Raw genomic sequence first — 6,246 nt, forward strand, 5'->3', positions numbered from 1 at the left:
AGATAAGTGCAAAGGGACTTACTCGGGGAAGTTGCAACAGTCCAGAAGTCAAAAAATAAGATGAAATAAGGACCCAAAATTAAACAAAACAAAACATGGCAATGTTAAGCAAAGCAGCAAAACAAGGCAGAGCTACCAGATGATGCCCTGGAAATTCTGCCTTGCTCACTTAATGCTGCTCATGGAGCCTTTCCCAGTTCCTTTCCAGCCTGGCTCGGAGCAACAGTTCCTTATCAACAGTTTATTTTACCCATTCTGTAAAGGAATTACAGAACAGGGGAAAAACATGTTGGCTATTTTGAGCATCCCCAAGCCACATCTGTGAGTGTGGATTCCAGCTCTGCATTCCTCTTTTCCTCTGTGTTGACCCCCCTGGTTTGTATGAATGAAGCACAAGCAACACATGGACATCTGAATCAATTTAATTGAATTAATTTAATTAACTTCCTCTCTCTTCATCACCTTTGATAATTTTGAATAGAAACAACAATCTGGTTGGTGGGAGCAACCATGAAGAGTGTTTTGACAGAGAATATGAACATTTTTCAAAATTAAAGGTCAACTCCAGTGTCCACCAATGTTTCTTCTTCCAAGGACAAAATAAACCAGAGAGTGTGGGGGATAAAAGTGCAGGTAGATCCTGGGAAGTTGGGATTGCCATCTTCGAGGGTTTTCCACCACTTTTAGCAAAGAAAACTAAATCCTCTGCATTGTGCTTTTTGCCACCATTAAATCTAAGTTTTCCACTGGTGCAGAATTTAATACTGCATCACCAGAAGCAGAGTAATGGGGAAAACTGCATTTTCTTTACCTTTCAGATACAATAAATAGATAAAACTGTTAAAAATGAAAGTTATTCAAGTAACCAAAGGCTACAGTTCAATATAGCCAAGACAATGTACTCTGAGACTCAGATCTGGAAAAGAGATATCAGGAGAAATGTGTACCAGCCAAAGTTAATATTTGCACAAAAATGGTGAGTCAGATAAACTGGGATTTCCTCTCCCAGCCACTCATGGCTTATCCATGGCGTCTCAACTGAATTTGATACAATAACTTTCATCTGAGAGGGAAAAATGTTCAGCTCAGGTAAGGAAGACTTTATTTTGGGCCTGAATTCTCCCTCTGCATCCACTTCTGAAATGTGTAAGGAGTAATGTTGTCACCCAGGATTCCATCACTGTTTTCACCATGTACTCGATTCCTGATCCTCAGTTATCCTCCAGGAATGTAGTATAAATGTAGTATAAAACCAATACACCCGTTCCACCATTAAAGTCATCAATTTAAAGTTCCCAAATAAACCAGAAAACATCTCAGAAAAAAAACCCCTAACTCACTCCAAATTCCAAATATCTTCCTGTTCTAACAACACATGTTTAGTTCTAACCTATTTCAGTTAGAGGAGGGCACTTCAGAGCAATTTAAATTTCTTCCATGCTCAATTTTGCCAAGTAAGTCAAGAGCTTCTCAGTGTCACAAAGGTGGAACATTCAGAAGATCCATCTCACAATGTTATGGAAGCTCCCTGGAGGTGTTAAAAACGTTTAAGAACACGCCAGCAAACATCCAAGTGCAGGTTTAGTGTGGGAAGTCCAACCACACCATCTACTTAGTTTCCTCCTGGCTCCAACCTTCTATAATTTTATTATCATTGACTATGTTTCATTCAGTCCACCAGGAGTTCCTGAGCTTCCCGCTGCAGTTCACAGGACGCTTCAAAACAAAAGGGCTTTTTACCCAGCCATACACATAGAAGGGAATGATAAACAAACAATCAACATTCAAATAAAATCCCTGCTGTAAGCAAGGACCGTGTTTCAAATCAAACCACACCAGCTCCGCTTCACCGGGGACGTCAGCGGGGAGACAAAAATAAGCTGAATCACTTTTTATTTTCTCCCCGATGGACGGGCAGACACGCTCCGGGGGCTGAGCTGGTTTTCCTCTGAGAGGAAGCCAGGCCTTCCTGGGAAAGCGCTGGGCAGGGCTCAGCCCTGCTGCCACCAGCTCGGAGTCACCGGGGGAGCCGTGCCAAGCAGTAGTACCGGCAGCTCCAGAAACAACAGCCGGGAGTAAGACGGGAGGAAGGACCACGCGACAACACCCTCCACGGGCTGGAAAAACCGATGGGCAACCAGGGGGCTGATGAGCAACCAGCAGGGAAAGGAACAGGCAGCGGCACCAGGGACGATTATTCCCTGTTTCTCTCCGCTGTGAGGAGGGGGAATGCGAGAACTGGGTTTTCCAGAGGATTATTCCTCCATTGCTTTTTCATGCCTTGTGTGGAGGGTGACAGGAATCCAGCAATGCCTGATTGTTTTGGTCAGGATGCTCGACAGGGAATTACCTGCAGCGAACAGAGGGAATGAAAGAATCTGGCCTTGATAGTTCAGAGGCAACTTCTGAAATTTAAAGTCTAAACAAAAGCATCTTTAAAAATTAAAAGATTAAAGCCCTGCTGGGAGGTTTTTAGAGGAAAAAGCTTCATTTCTCTGTCTCAGTCTGACTGCACACTACCTGCTCATTAATATTTTGGATTCTCCAGAGTAGGCACTATTTTCCAGAAGTACGGAGCATTTTAGTGCTCAGCTTGCTGCTCTTGGCACTGCATAAACACTGGGTCACATTTAAAAAAAGCATATTATGCATTTAATCATGTCGATATGGAAAGAGCAGGATTTATTAAAAGCACCTAGATAAGTTCCAGGCCTTACTCCCAATAGCTTCCAGGGGTGACTCACAAGCTGGTTTTATGAACTGTCTGGAAAAATCCCTTTGGGATTCAACTACATCTTTAAGTACATTTTATAAATGTGACCTGCTGTTCCTACACGGTCCTTAGAACAACGGGGTGATTCCTTTGGGGATTTTAGGAATGGCAGTAACGCACCTCATAATCCCGGGACACCCTTGCCTGTGGCACACTCAGTACCCAGCCATCGACCTTCCAATTCTTACTCATATATTTATTTCTGATGCTCTTTTTGTCTACGTTCTTGTAAAAACCCGCTGGGCTCTTATTATTTCATTAGCTGTCTAGACTGTGCTGCAGGTAAATAGGGGGGGACTTTAAAACGGGAATGAGCACACAGGAAAAAAAAAAATAAATAGAGGAAAACAGAAGGTGCTGCTCCTGATCTGAGCCTTCATGTAATAGCGTAGTGATGTAAATGTAAGTGCAGTAATTTATGGCTGTGTTTCTATACAACGCTCAGCCAGAAGGTCCCTGGAGATTTTCTGGTGCGTGAACTGCTAACATCACAGGATCACAGAATCCCAGAACTGACAGGGTTCTGTTCTCCGTGAGAAGGTGCTTTGAAGGGCTGGATAAGGACGGAGTTACTAAAATAAGTCCATAAAGCAAACCCCGAGCTTGGGGCCGCTCCCGCCGCCGCCATTTTCCTGGGGGGCCAAGCCCCGGTCGCTGATTGGCTGCGCCCTGCGCGGACCAATGGGAGAGAGGCTCCCTGTTGCCACGGCAACGGCAGGGCCTGGTGCGGCCTGAGGCGCCCCGAGGCCTGCGCTGAGTTATAACGAATTATATCTGAATTATAACAGCTGTAAATGAATTATAACCGAATTATAGCCACGTCCCGTCCACACCATTTAAATTTCTCCCCCTTTAACAAATTCAGTAGTCTGCACACCGAAAAATCTAGAGGGACCTTCTGTGTAGAAACGCAGCGATGAATAACTGCGTGTGTGTGCGCGCATACCTAATTATATATACATATGTATATGCGTATGAATATGGCATAATTTTACTCCAGTGGGCCAATTTCGCTTTAATAAATAAAATGTTATGAAGGGAGGGTGGTCAGCTTGTTTGGAAGAACAACACTGACCGGCTGCGACTCAGCTTTCCCTGGCTTTTTCACAGCTAGGAGCTGCTTGATATTTTTGGCTCGGCTCTATTATTATAATTTTTTTTTCCCTTTTAAAAAATATGAGGCAGTAGGCTTCCTCCCAAGACACACTCAGGTGGGGCCGCTTCTAGCTGCTGACTTTCCCCTGGGGCACCTCATTTTGTTAAAAAAAAAGGGGGAAAAAAAAAAGGACAAGTCTCCCATGACACACTCAATAAAGCTCAGATGACTCGGCTGTCCCCTGTCCTGTCCCTCCAAGGCTGTGCAGCCTCATTACACCTCCCTCAAAATGGTTTTAAAAGGCTGCAGATGGAAGAGCAGTGACATTTATCACTTGCAAATGAGGGCCCTGCGTCACCTCTGAAGGAGAGTTACATTCTGTAATCCTCATTCCAGGGTATTTTTCTGCTGACTTTATACCCAGAGTCTCAGTGAAAACGAGCTCTGTGTGCTCGGTTTTATTGCTGCAGGGTTGGAGTGACTCCCTGAGGGTGGATATTGAGCCCCCAAAATCTCGGTGGGATTGTTTTAATTCACAAATGTCACCTGGAAAGAGCAGAATGGGACCACAGCTCTTCCATCTCTCCACAGGGAACTGTTTTCCTGGTGTTGGGCCTTTCTCATGCGAGAGTTTTGTTGTATTTGTTCCACCTAAAAATGTGCTGGGGCAGCCTGTCAGGTTTAAGTTTGATTTGAGTCAGACAAAATTTTGACACCGAAATTTTAGTAAAAATGATAAAACCATTTGAAATCAGTCCATCACTGGGGACTGGGAGCAGTTTCTGCCACACCATGAGCTTTTCACTGAGAACTAGTGTTTACTGCATAATAAAACAGAATATATCAAGAACGTTTGGTCTACGTTATGGAAAACATTATTATCCCTGTTCAATCATTCATTTCTATTTTATTTTTTCTTTTTTTATGGCATGAAGTTTTCAAATAGGTGGGAGTGAGAAATAAGGGAACAAGCACCACTGTAAGAGAATATATAACTCCAACCACTAATGGAGTGCTTGTGTGAATACAATCAGAATTGGGCAATTTGGCAAGAGTCACCAGGTATAAAAGGATAGAAGGCAAAATGTGGGATTTGCTGTATCCTTGTAGCTGGTTTGTTTGGAGCTGAAAGGGTCTTAATGGCTCAGGTGATTCTTCCTGCGACTGCTGTTTGCATTGAAAAGTCTCAAATCAAATTTACAAAGGAAGTAATTGTTTTGGCTCACTGGCTAGATCTGGAAACCAGGGAGAAAGATTCACGCAGATTAAAATTTTTAGGCAGTTTTGAGTATTCTGGATCCACTTTTCCCCTTTTGACAGAAGCAGCGTAGCCTGAAAAGCTTCTTTCCCGAAGTACCTTCCAAACTGAGGTGCCTGACCACAGGCTGTGGGAGTCCCCCACCCCTTGCAGGGTTGCCCAAATCTTCATTCCCATTGTTCCCAGCCCTTCAAAATGAAAATCCCTTGTCCTGCCATTGGGCTGAGAGGAGAGAGAGAATAGGAGAGCAGAGGAGAGAAAGCCCCAGCAGCTCCATTCATGGGGGGGATGCAGCCACTGCCAAGTGTCATTATGAAAATTCTTCCTTTTCATACAATATTAAACTCTCCTCTTGGCAGGTCCCCTGATGCAGTGAGTGTTTTTAGTGAAAATACACGAGGTACTGAATTCTTTAACCTCAGTTCATTTCTCATTATATTACTCTGTTAATAGTCCTGGGAAATACACAAAAAACCCAACGCTGTGCCTGTGCTGAGCAGGGAGCTCTGGATGTTTAGGGTGGCTCTTGGCAGTGAGTTTGATGGAGAAGAGGAAAAAACATTTTGCAAAGGAAAAAGGGTTCAGGAAGAGTTGGTTTTTCTGAATTTAATTAAGCATTGAAATCAAGGCCATTTGGAACTCATCTTCCTATACGAGTACCTCTTTAAATGCCAGGGGTTTGAGGTTTGAATCTTTACTGAAGGAGTGCTAATTATCAGCTCTGGGTTTGATTCAGTTGCTCCCCAAATTCAAGATTCTCTTCACTCTTTGCAGTCAGAAAGAGAAGGTTGGCATGGATTAAGTGTGGAGTTTGCTCCCAAGAAGTTACTGCCCATTAGGTGGGACCACAATAAGTGAGGACGTTGGGGTTTCTGCTCTGTCACAAATATAAATTCAAGTGATGGGAAAGCAGACATGGAAGTGTAACAGAATTCCAATGCCCTCCAAATGGGAGTCAACAAATACACCTGCTTTTCCTTGTTGCAGGGGCTGGGAGCAGACTCACAGTCAGCTCTTGTGGCTGAAGTCACCGATGAAAACTCTGTAGCTGCAATAAATTTATTGCTTATGACCGTGAGCAAGAAGCTGGACAGTGATTTATGGTGTTGTGGCTATAAA

The 6,246-nt window shown here is 43.7% G+C and overlaps 1 long non-coding RNA gene across 1 annotated transcript; it reads right to left on the reverse strand.

Annotated features, from left to right (window-relative positions):
- Positions 1 to 406: 406 nt before the first annotated feature.
- On the reverse strand, positions 407 to 3,405 carry LOC120325046. Its single transcript, XR_005566846.1, has 2 exons — positions 2,894 to 3,405; positions 407 to 2,350 (listed from the first exon to the last, which is right to left on the reverse strand). It is a non-coding gene; the product is annotated as an uncharacterized LOC120325046 (long non-coding RNA).
- Positions 3,406 to 6,246: the final 2,841 nt, after the last annotated feature.

Source organism: Pipra filicauda, unplaced genomic scaffold (assembly GCF_003945595.2).
Source record: "Pipra filicauda isolate LSUMZ 115617 unplaced genomic scaffold, ASM394559v2 scaffold80_size11013439_pilon, whole genome shotgun sequence".
NCBI lineage: Eukaryota > Metazoa > Chordata > Aves > Passeriformes > Pipridae > Pipra > Pipra filicauda.